This window comes from Cimex lectularius, unplaced genomic scaffold, assembly GCF_000648675.2.
Source record: "Cimex lectularius strain Harlan isolate CLEC.00 unplaced genomic scaffold, Clec_2.1 scaffold329, whole genome shotgun sequence".
NCBI classification, from domain to species: Eukaryota; Metazoa; Arthropoda; class Insecta; order Hemiptera; family Cimicidae; genus Cimex; species Cimex lectularius.
Genome location: NW_019392912.1, coordinates 357,593 through 370,409, shown reverse-complemented (window position 1 = coordinate 370,409; position 12,817 = coordinate 357,593). Strand labels below are relative to the sequence as shown.

Below are 12,817 nucleotides of genomic sequence, written 5' to 3'. Positions count from 1 at the left end.
TATCTCATTATGGGCGAACAACTAGTCCCTTTTATTGAATCTGAAAATCTTTGTTAGAGCACAACCTAAGGCAGACAGCTGTTGCCTTGCTTTGCATACTGTGTGTTTAATTTTTATTACTTGTAGAATTTTTTCCAATAAAAACAAATGGTAATTCTGTGATTGTAACAAATCTATTTCAAACAGATTTAAAGAATGTAAATAAATATAGTCGTCTTGATTTTAACACCAGCATTCCCAACGACATGGGAATACCGAATTTTAGGAAATATTTTTGGTTTTTTGAACGTTTATACGTTTTCTTTTACTTATGCAACGAGAATAGATTGTAATTTCGAACTTGTTCTGAATTTCGAACACACGTTCGCTCGTGCAGAGGTGAAAATGGAAGGCTCCAGGGCCATCATGCTTTGAGGAAAATGCCATTACTCGGTTTAAAAACAATTTTCTTCTCGCTTTAACCCCTCTTCGGTCGATGTGAATTTTTCTTCATCCTCTTCTGAAAGCGGGCCGTGATTAAATTTAGAAATATGCGTTTGGCCCTTTTTTTCTTGTAGTTTCAGTTTATTTAGATTGCGGTCGAGAATATTTTCACAGCTAAGTGACAGCAAGGAAGAAATTCGCCTCGGGCACACTTCCAGGTATTCGTCCATGAAAATAGTATAAGGGCCCATTCACTGTCTCTTGTTTTTAGTTGTTTGATATTATGCGGCATGTGACGTCAAAAGAGAATCGAAATCGTTTCTACTTTCGAAAGTATGACAACCAAGTAAGGTAAAATGTAAAAGGTACATTATGGTACTGTATGCTACAAAACTTTCTATGGGCCAAAACGTTTTTTACTTATAATAAACATAATTTTTTTTCGTTTTATTTTGTTCTGTGTGTAATAAGTAAAAACAAATCGGAGACGCCAACCCTTCGTTGATTTTGAAGTACTTGCTTGTGGGGTAGCTGCGAAGGATTCAGTAGTAGGTAGAAATCAAGAATTCCTTGATTAAAAATAACTGCCCCGAGTGCCAAACATTGATATTTATTATATCGAATCGGAAAGGTGTGAAGTTTAGCTGGTTTATCTGCGTTTTTTGTTTTAATTGCATACAATGTTTATTGTAAAAGCAACTTCTTTGATCATCATGGTCAATACTAGGAAAATAAATACTTTTTAAGAGTTAAGACTTTTTTTTATACTATGAAATATATGCTAAAACACGTTGGAACTGACGGCATTTTAGCAAAATAATGTACGTTTGCTCTACGGAGTAAAGAAAACAGTCCGTTCTCGAAAGCTTATAAATTCAACAACCATTCTAAACATGAAAACTCGTCAAAAAAGATTCTTTTCTAATTTTATTGATTTTTGCATCTGTAAAACAAAGAAGGCGGTAAGAACAGAACTATTGACCTTTAAAACTTGCAAGGAGAGAGACACAGTGGTGACCTCCTATGGTCAAATGAATAATGAATGGACTTCATGTTGGCCATGTGTGTTTCAGTCGATGGCAAGGTATATCTGGGATGGCAGTGCTACTCCGGACTGAGCTGTGGGACCAAGGCATTGGAATGTGTGGAAAGGGATTGCTGGCATTTTTAATAGGCTTTCGCTACTTCTGGAACGAAGATAATATGTGGATCTCGGTGGTGTAGAGTCTGGTTTGGAGTCACAAGTCTATAGAGGACTAACAACCTGAAGTGGGCCAGTGTGCTAAATAAAAAAAAGGAAAATGAAAATTGTTCTTAAACCCCTTCAGGATTTTTTTCATGTATGCTCATAATAACACCATCTGACAAAGCTGAATAAATTGCATCCGACTTGACTTTTCGAAACGAGGCCAATAACACAATGAATATTAGAAAAAAGCGCTCTTCTGTACACGACGGACGATCAAGGCTGATTCAACGCGTCCTTCAAAACAATTGATCGCTGCTTTATTACACTAGAAAGGTGAGTCCAAAATTTCAGACCGAATTTGAAGAGGAGAGGAACTTTTCATAAATAACAGAGTTGCTAAAAATATAAGATTCATTGTTGGGATAGAATGAGGGAATTGGCGAGAAGCCAGCTCCTAAGGTCAAGTGCGAACATCGGTGTAAACACAACGAACCAGGCTAATAAACATACGGATTAAAATGTGTAACTAATTGCTTATCGTTTGTTTAATTCTATGTTATTTCTTCTTCTTTATTTAATTGTTCTACAATGCAGGCTAAAGAAAGAATATTCATTACTTTTAATCATTGAAACCCTATAATGAGACATTTTCTGGGTCAATTTAAATGAATATTTTATAGTTTCAGTTTAACTACCATTTAAAATTCAATCTTACGAATTTATTAAATTTTTATACCATGGAAATATTCTATAATAACAATCATACCTAACTCCACTAATCGTTTAGTTATATCCTCCATACTTGTCGGCTTTCAGTAATGTACTAAATCTTCAAAAAACTCCATTTATTACTATAGTCATCTTAGATTTACATTTAGATGAGTCAACAATTTAATAACGATTCACGGTTGTTAACACTATATTCTCGGCTATACAGAAAATATTACTTGACTTTTTCGACATGGCCAAAGCTTTCTGACAGGATCTCGCATCATGAATTCAAGGTAAATAAATCACTATTTTTCGGTATTTTCTTAAACCTAATGAGCTATTTAACTGACAGGTATTTCGCTTATATGTGGTAATGATTCAAAAACGAAACGATCTGTTTTTATCCTGTTAACACTATTTAACCTGCTCACCTGACTATATCCTAACAGTCTTAACATATTTTGACTGTACCGCAGTCTTCTAACTTAATTCTTACCCATGCCACCTACAATATCAAGGGACATCTTGACCTCATAGAAGAATGGTACAGAATGTGGAATAAGAAACTGAACGAGAAGAAACGCACCCAAATTCCGTGGGAAAAAACAGTCTTGCCATCGTGCATACGACAAGAGCAACTATCGACTACCTAGGACCTGATAGACAGCGGAATGACGGAAGCCACATACAAGACATAAGGGACTAAGAACTGAAATGACGATTCGGACCGCTAAGAACAATTTCATACCGACATACAGAGTTGAGCTGTGGGGTACCGCCATTTCAAACGCTAGTCCTTCCGTGATATTTACTAAGTTTCTAACCTTAGTCCACAATGAACTTAAATTCGTTAAAGAATTGATCCGATCCTGTTTGCTACGGTTTTGTTCAAATCACTCAACCCGTCCTAATGATGCTGCTCAAGTCTTCTCTAATATCTGCCTACCCAAGACCCAACCACGTCGCTTCTAAGTCGATCCTTCTGATACTCCGCGTCCCTGCCTCTTTCAGATGAGGCGGTCTGGTTGATGCAATGAAGTTGCCCGGTTGAATCTCAACTAGTTTACTGCCGTGGGATTGCTGGTTTCACACCAGGCAACTTGTGAAATCAAGCTCTCTTCCCAACGGTAGGTCAGTACTATGTTAGAACCCGAGGAAGCAGGAGCGCTTCTTGGGCTTGCTCTTCTGAAAAAATAGAAGCAACAAAGGAGAACACCCAGTAAAGAAAAATGTGGGTTTATACGTTGTTATAAAATTGGGAAACGGACACGGCCCTCATCCTAGCACTAATTTTCAGGCCATCTGCACTACCTACCATCCCAAAAACCGTCCATTTCGCCTTAAACGACGATAGCTGACAATCAACTAATTTCTTCATTATAATAATTCCTAGCGACACCCCAGAGTCGTTAGTCGCTAAGTCCTCCATATAACAACAATTAATTACATGATTTGATAACGGGTTGGTATCTCAATTTTTATGCTGATATTCATAGTATCCATTATTTGTTCATGGTGGGACAAGTTGATCGTTCACGATGTGTGTAAATCGTAAAATATTAAAATTACAGATTTGTTAAAGAATCAAAGGAGTGTCCGTGTACTCCGGACGACTTCTCGGTGATCAACCGGTTCCCAGAAAGTCCGATAGAAAGATTCATTGCGGTTTACTTCTTTAATCTGCTTCCTTTGATTAACTGCGTGTCGTGTAATCTCTAACCCTTTTTACCTCCGGACATCTTCCCCCACAATGGACAGACAGAATACAGATGCGAGCCGTGAAGTTAAAAAAACGAATTATAGTTCGCCATTAATATTTTCAGTTTGATTCTATTTGTTTCCTTTATAAATGATTCGAACCGTATTTTTTCGTGTCCACCTCTAAACTGTGTCGTGTTCATTAACATTATTTTACGTGGGTCGATAAGGAATGACGGATTCTTGATATACGGTGGTTTTCAAATTTTAAACAAGCTGGACCTAATTTGTTATGATAATACATTACTGAAATTATTCCTCCATTCAGCAAATTAATAAATCAATTCCGACATCATTCCTTCTTTTTGATGGCCATTGTTTTTTGAGATTGAGAATTTTGAGAGAGAAACCTTACCATTGTTCAATTCGTCAGCTCCGGAACAGTTCGAGGAATACAAATTTCTGAACGAACTAACAATACGAAGAAGGTTAAATAAATATGGTTAATGGCCTGAATTAACCAGCCTTGACGAGAACACAACAGAGTTCTTTTTACAGATGAGTCTAAATTGCTCTACTATCTACAGACGAGGAAGAGTGTGGAAATTCAGTATTGTTCAGTATATTCAAAATGACTCTTTGGGGGTTTTGGCAGGGAATTTAATTGTGAGTCTTACAGAGTTGGTTGTGGTCGTGGAGGATCTTTGACAGATGCTTGCTATGTTGAAAATATGGGAAACTCATGTGTTGCATGACATAATAAGTCCTGTCCACAAGTTACTAATAGTCCAACAATTTCTAGAAGGATATGGCATTAATGTCTTAACCTATCCAACACGTTCTCCCGATCTAAATTCCATCAAAAATGCATGGTTTATACTAAGAAGACAAAAGAATAACAGCTCCTTCCATACACTGTACAATTTTAAACGGTTTTTCTAGAAGAATCGAGAGAGAGAGAGAGAGAGAGAGAGAGAGAGAGAGAGAGACAAACAGACAGACAGACAGACAGACGACAGACAGACAGAGAATGAACTAGTGAGAGATAGATAGATAGAGAGAAAGTGAGAGAGATACGGAGAGAGAGAGAATGAGAGAGAGAAAAAAAGAGAGACGGAGACAAATATATAGATAAATAGATACAGAAAGAGTGAGGGAGAGAGATAAGAAAGATAGAGAGTGAGCTAGTTGTGATCGAAAGATAGAAGAGAGTGAACAAAAGAGAAAAGGGTGAAGAGAAAGGCAGAGAAAGAAAGAAAGTACGAGAATGATATACTGAAAGAAAATATGAAAAGATAGCGTGAGATACTGAAAGAATTTATGAGAGAAAAGAGATAAAGAAAGAGAGAGTGAGAGGGAGAAATAGTGAGTGAAAACGTGAGTTGGGAAAGGAAAGAGAGAGAGATAGAGAGTGGGAGGGAGAGTAAGTTAGTGGGGAAGAGAGCGAGTGTGAGTGGGTGTCAGAGAGTAAATGAAGAAAGAGATATAGTGAGCAGGAGAAGTAGAGGAAAATGGAAAGCAAGAATGAGAGAGAGTAGGAAAAATAAAGAAAGAAAAAGAGAGAGAGCATGAGAGAAAGTATCGTTGATGGAGAATTGTATGATATTTGGCCTCCACCTATCTCTTTAAGTTCATTAACTCTGTCGCCTTTGGTTGGTTAATGTTGGAAGTTTACTGTGTTTTTTCTTCATTAAGTAATTTTAAGTTTCATATTACAAAATTCTGAATTCAATATTATATACATTACTGTTTTTTAGGTGCGGGGTCACCGAAACGTACGCAGCCATAATTATTTGAAAGATAATAGCATGTACAACTTCTAGGATGTCGGCGAAAGATTCGTGGGCAGAAAATGATAGCAAACACCATAGCAGCTCATAGCCAATTTTATTATATGTTTTATGTACAGATTTTAAAAAAATACGAAGTAAATGAAACTGAATTTGAATATGTTAAATTGTTATACGTTTGTGCATTAAAACACATTGCCATGCTTTGTTTTTATAGTTAATAAATACAATATTTTAAGGGTGAAAATCAATGGAGACACTGAATGGTTGCCTGTATTAATTGCTGACGGTTGGACAAGAGTTGTTCCCACCGTCTAACGGGGGATTAACATAGCTTTTATAGGAGGATATAAATCAATTGGGTATTGAGGAAGGAGTTTGAAATAAAGGGCAGGTAGTCTTCCTTCATTTGCATCTGGAATTAGCATGTGTAAGTGAAGAGGGGAAGGAGAGAGAAACAAAGGCATTTGTCGACTCCCTATTCGACAGCCTCCCTCTTTGTCCACTCACTGATTAGCAACATCGATCAGCTTCATGAGAAAATCCGTTGTACTCATTCCAGACCCTTTTTTCACTGATCACCTTTGACTCCTAAAATCCGTTCAGATCGAACAACAGGTTTGCGAACGGGGATTCCTTCTATTGGAAAACGGTTACGGTATGTTTAATTATACCAAGGTACGAAACCCGTTCTACTTTTATACAATGAAATCCTTTGTCTTTAAAAAAACAATTTTATTTGGTACCCTTGGGTTTAAAAATTGGACCATATCATAGTATTACTATGGGGTAATAAAGCTTTGGTCTGACTTTTCTGGACTCTTTCAGTCTATTCACCCCTTGAATTTTCATTATCTCTACTGGTTGGTCTGCAGACCTGATTTCCAGTTAGGACAGGCCCAGCTGGGAACACACAAGACTCACCGTTTCACGAACTCCTAACAACGAATCGACTAAATAGGAAACAAGTCACCACTGAAGACAGCGAATTATCGTCGATAAGCTTGTTCCATTTATCCATTTTTTTTCCTTCTACATCAAAACCTAGCAGGTATTGACCAAAATGTTCGACAACGACCAATCTATAATTCAAAGGGAAAATCGTGTACAGTGGAATGTGAGAAACTCCCATACTCCTAGTTTTTTCATTCAGATGTTTCAATTCGGAGCTCAGTCTTCAATATGAATCTCTATCAGGTCTCAACTTCAAAAAATCTAAAATATATTACGAATTCATCTCGTGTAATATTTCGTCTTGGATGTTTTTAAATCTAACGGCTTGTCTGTAGACATTTTCATTTAATAAAGAGGCAATAACACGAATTTTATAATAATAATGATAATATATGATATAATTCCATATATGTTGACATTTTGAATGAGTATGTATAAAGTATCAATATAGAATAAAACAAAGACATTGTTCGATTTCATAATTGATTAATAATTTATTCAGCTTTAAATAACATTGCGTTCACAATGCAGAATTTAGTTTATTGTAATATCCGGTAAACTTTTGTACTATAAATTTCATCCCTATATTTTGTTTTAAAAATAGTTAAGCTTACTTTTAACATAGTCTAAACACTAATATTTTAGAGGGAGATTTTCGATGTACACATACATAGGTGGGCATTCGAAAATCTGTTTTCATCATAAAGAAAAATGTGATAAAACAAACAAAAAACTACATGCTAATAAATATAGGTGTATATAAAAGTTACGTTAAGTACAATTATTAAGTGTGGACATCCAGATGAGTAATATAGCGTAATTAAGTAACTAAAGAGAAAAAATAATGATAACAATGAGGTATATCAATGACTAAAAGATAGACTTCAATTGAAACAAGGACATACAAAGGAAAGCTCGACCCGGGATGAGAGATTTGAACAAAACTTACTTTTTTGGTGAGATTAGGTCCGAAAATGTTAGATAAATGTCCGGCCGTTCTGGACGATGGGCCTTAGGATAATTCGGATAATTTTTTTTTAAATATCATTTTCAGCCGTTATGTTTACTTCAAGGTTGATATTTTTTAATGGAGGGGAAGAAAATAACACAGGATAAAACAATATTTTATTAATAAAATACTGAAAAAACAAACGATATCTCCTAGGACAAACATGTTTCTTTTTTTAAAATTAACATTTAATAAATTAATTATAGGAAACGAAAAATCGACGTTGTAACAATCTGTTCTGCACGTGCATATGGCAGATATGATTGAATAATCTCACCGATCTCTCTCTCTTTTGCTCTATCTATTTCTCTCTCACTCCGTCTCACTTTTCTCTTTCTCTTACTCTCTCACTTTCTCGCTCTCCCCTCACTCCATCACTCTCTCTCCTGCTCTCACTGTTTCTCCCTCACGAGCTGTCTCTCATCCCTCTGATTCTTATTCAATCCTTCCCTCATTTTCTTTTTTCTCTCCGCCACTCCATCTCTCTCTCTCTCTTCCTTCTCCTCTCACTGTTTCTCGCTCACTAGCTCTCTCTTATCCATATCTCTCTAATATAAAAGAATAGAATTGAAAAACATGAAAAAACCTTGTTCTTAACATTTCACCAAATTTGGATGGGCAGAAACAAATTGATTTCATTAAACAAAAAGCATACGCAAAAATTTATACTATCAATAACTTGTTAAAATATAAAACTACAAACCTAAAATTATATTTATACAAAACATTATTAAGACGGTATTTTAGGTACTTTTAACAAATTATATTCAATGCAAATTGTAACAATATAATAATCTTGCCAAGATTATTTAATTCTCATCATATTTCAAGTATGATGACCGATTTTATGATATACGTAAATTCCTAGGTATTTTAAAAATCAAAGATTTTCAACAATAATTGCTTATAACTTTATTAAAGAAAGCAATAACGATCCAAGAACCACAATTTATAGCTAATTAAAAAATATTCTCTAATACTTTCCATAATATAAATATAAGACCTATCTCTTTCTCCCTCTCACTCACATTTTTCTAATTGCGCGGGTGAAGCCTAAATTTTGCCAGCAGGAATTATACACTGATGAGATTCGGTCTACTGGTGGGGGCATTAGTAACGATTGTAAACAATATATTTAACATTTAAACAACGTAAGGCGCGGACAGACGGTCAAAAATATCAGTGATAAAAAGAAATTAAAAAAGAGTGAATGCTGCAAAACACTAGCAACATTTCGTTGTAATCGGTGTTCAACGTACGGAACGGCCGGATTTGTAGAAAATTGAACAAGGAAATAGGCAGCTGTAACGTCTCAATCGGAGAGATGGGTGGTTTCGTGCCGGCCGGGGTCTCGCAACACCGGTGGCATCGGGATTGATGGTTCTAAACTATAATTACACCAGATAGCCTTGAACGTCTCAATCGAATAAGTGACATCCGGGCGAAAAGGTGTACACATGGCGAGGTGTACATGTGGGATGAAAGAAAACGAATTATTTCCCTCCATCCGGAAAGGATTTCCTCCTATTTAATAAGGCTATCAATTAAAATTAATGAGGTTTTTACTATGGCTAATTATACCAAACGGTTATTAATTGTGGAATGACACACAATTACTTGGAGGGGAATAAATTAATGCGCATCGAATTTAACCTTCTCCCGATAAAATACAGTGTTAACGGCCTCATTAATTTATGAAATGTGCCCGCCTGGAGCAGGGAGCTGGACAATTTCCTTTCATTTTAATTCCAAATCCAATCTGAATGGTGGTTTAAAGGGTTTATTTTATATAAATCCAACCCAGAACTTTGTAATTAGTTATTGTGTTCCAAAAACAAAACAACTGTATGGAGGTTTAAGAACTCCGTGGGCTTGATCGACAATGATCACATTACTTCCACCAGGAATAATTCATCATTGAAGTTGGATTAAAATGGATACCATGAGTAAGTTTTGCGTATGAAACTACAAGAACAGAGAAACGAAGTATGAGTGGGCGCCGGTGGACGATAAGGTTGAGGCGTTGAGACGGTGAATCATGACTTACGTCTCGGGTTTGAATATCAGAGGCCCTAGCGTACTACATGGGGTTTAATAATACTAATAAACCATATATGTTTAGTAGTCCTAATAAATCATATTATACTTTTTATCTAAAGTTTTGATTGAGATGAAAAAGTTAGTGTTACGAGCGGGATTCGAACCCACGACCTTTAGCTCAATATGTCGCTTGTCAAACCACTTGAACTATCGTGACTTCCATCCACTCGGACACAGACTGCTCACCTCAATCTCCAACCTTTCGAATTTTCCCTCTTTCTGCCATATTTTAAAATACGTGTAATCAGGATTCCATTCTCAGCGACTTATGACGTGGCCACGGGGATCTATTGGCGTAGTAATTACTTGTTTAATTATTAATCCTAATATGGGTATCAATCATATACTGACTATTAATTATTTCAATTCATTATAATTTTTATCTAATGCCTTGCTTGATATGGCTATGTTAGTGTCACGAGCGGGATTCGAACTCAGGACCTTCGGTTCAATACGCCGCTGCTATAACTACTTGAGATAACGTGACTTCGTTTCACTCGGACACAGTAAAAACTGTATCGACCATTTCAATATGTGTAAAGGTTTGATAAATGTACACTGTGCTTGAAACAACTGCCATTTTCGAAGGGAATTTCGTTAAAAGTTGGCGTATTGAATAGTAAAAATATGTAATTACTAGAAAGAATAATTGTTTTGGTTTTTTGTTGATTATATTTTCATGGAGGTCTTGTTTTTCATTTTTGTGACACTTTCTTTGAGAAGTTTGTCAGGGAAGAAAAATAGCCATCTTCCGAATAGCGACAGTCAAAAATTGTTTAATGTTGCAAAACTATTTTTATAAATGAAGAATTCTAACGTAACCGAAGCATTGAAAAATCTGAGGTTTTCGAAAAAGTAAACAGAATTCTTCTGACCTGGCTTACTTCTCGATTTCATCTTCAGAAGATAAATCTACAAAAGTACACGAAAGCCTAATAATGAAAGTCAAAAATTGAAGTTTTAAAGTAACTTACCTTCTTTTCCCAGGACGACTACGATTTTAGCTCTCTTGGTATCATCTTCAGATGAAAAACTACTGAAATGTTGAAAATGGTAGCAAGATATCCGGAAAGTTGCCCAAAAAATGTTTAAAACTAACCATCCGATTATATGAATAGTATTTAAAAAAAAAAACTTTTGATCCTACAATATTTATGAATGTTTATAAGTATGAAAGATATTTTAAGAGATGATGATGACTTAAATAGAGACAAAACGTTGGCAAAAAATGTTTTTTAAAAATTAAACAGTTTTCTTTTTCCATGGCCTACTCATTCGTTTCAGCTTTCCTGTAGCCATCATCAGAGGATAAATCAAAAAAAGGAAAAGCTAATAGATGCCTATTAGAGAAATTCAGAAATTCATATTCTAATGAAATTTCAATTGATGAAGATGACTCGAAGAATGCAACGTAAATCCATGTTTTGAAAACTAAATAGTTGTCTCTTCCGTTGGCGACGTCGAGTTCGGCCTCTTGGAGCGATCGTAAGTTAAAAAAAAAAGTAAAATACAGCCAAGCAAAATTGTGAAAGTCCATGATTGAAGTTTTAAAGATATTTGAATAGATAATGTTATTCAACAACAAAACCCTCTTTTCTTCCCTTGACGACTTTGTATTTGGTCCTCTTGGAGCCAGTTTCAGGGGATAAATCTACAAAATACAGGCTCAAAAATCAACTAAACAGTTTTCTTCTTCCTTGGTTAGCTTTTAAAAACATTTTTCGTTGCTAACTTTTCAGCGTCCATTTCTCACTGTTGTTTGTATCAACACATTCTGAGATAGAATGGGTTTTTTTTTTGGTATTGTATAGTAATCGTATGTAATGGTATGGTTTACAAGCGCTGTCGCCTTTTGCCTTCTTGTACTTTATATATTGGTTTAGTTAGTTAGCACTTACTACTTATTTGTTTCTTAGCTTAGTTCAATTTAGTCGATCCTTTTATTACATCTCACTCTATAGTTTTACCACCTCGATTAGATTATATTATATATTTAAAATATGACAACTTTTGATCGTATGATGTTTAGAAAAATGATGAACTATATTCGGATATATTTCTTATGTTGCGGTTAAAACATTTCAACCGTTTTTATATACAAAAGATATTTTCTGATTTTATATTACTCATAAAATGAGTTTTTTTTATATAATCAGTTTCATCGTTACGGCCCTGGATTTTATTTCAAAGCAATAACAGAATGACGCGGTATAAGTTTATCATTATGAAATCCCGCGTTGACGTTGTTGTCGAAAATTTTCTTAACCATAACAATATTATCCTAATACTGTTCATTAAACTAGATTGCTCGTGAAAGCTTTGAACGGCTCTTTGTTCTTTCAACCGATAAAAATTCATTTAAATTACACAAGGAGACGAGGAAATCAGAAAATCTTATTTAATCGCAATGAGATGACAGTTCATATATGAAAGAAGACTCCTCCACGAGTCTGAGGACTAAGCGTTCATTCCAGGAGGAATTAATATCGAGCTTAAAAATCCACCGGCGCGTGAAATGAGATGTTTGATATATCAGTGTAAATATAGTCTCGTGGACTGAGGACAAAAAGGCGGGAGTTATGACAGATCGGACGGGAGATTCAATTGTGTATCAGAGACTACGAGGAGCCATTTCTTTGATGTGGTTCCCAACATCTCAGATAGTTACTCCCCGGGCATAATTAATTTTTTCTCCTTCTTATTTGAAGTTTAATCGAGTCGAAATTAGGACATGAATTGATGTAGAAGGCAGCTGGCGGCTCTCGAAGCGCAGTTTTGCCAATAGACTAAATATATATATAACCTTTGCTAATTTACGTTTGCCTGATATTGGCATGGGGACAATCCAAGCACCTGTTTCTGACTCCCCCATTACTAATAATATCTGCTTGGACTCCCGATTCCCGGAAACTAGACCAGTTATAAGGATATCGATATCTCCGA

At 35.6% G+C, this 12,817-nt stretch overlaps 1 long non-coding RNA gene across 1 annotated transcript; it reads left to right on the top strand.

Annotated features, from left to right (window-relative positions):
• Window positions 1–705: 705 nt before the first annotated feature.
• LOC106665605 lies at window positions 706–6,006 on the top strand. Its single transcript, XR_001340317.2, has 3 exons — window positions 706–774; window positions 1,497–1,945; window positions 5,779–6,006. It is a non-coding gene; the product is annotated as an uncharacterized LOC106665605 (long non-coding RNA).
• Window positions 6,007–12,817: the final 6,811 nt, after the last annotated feature.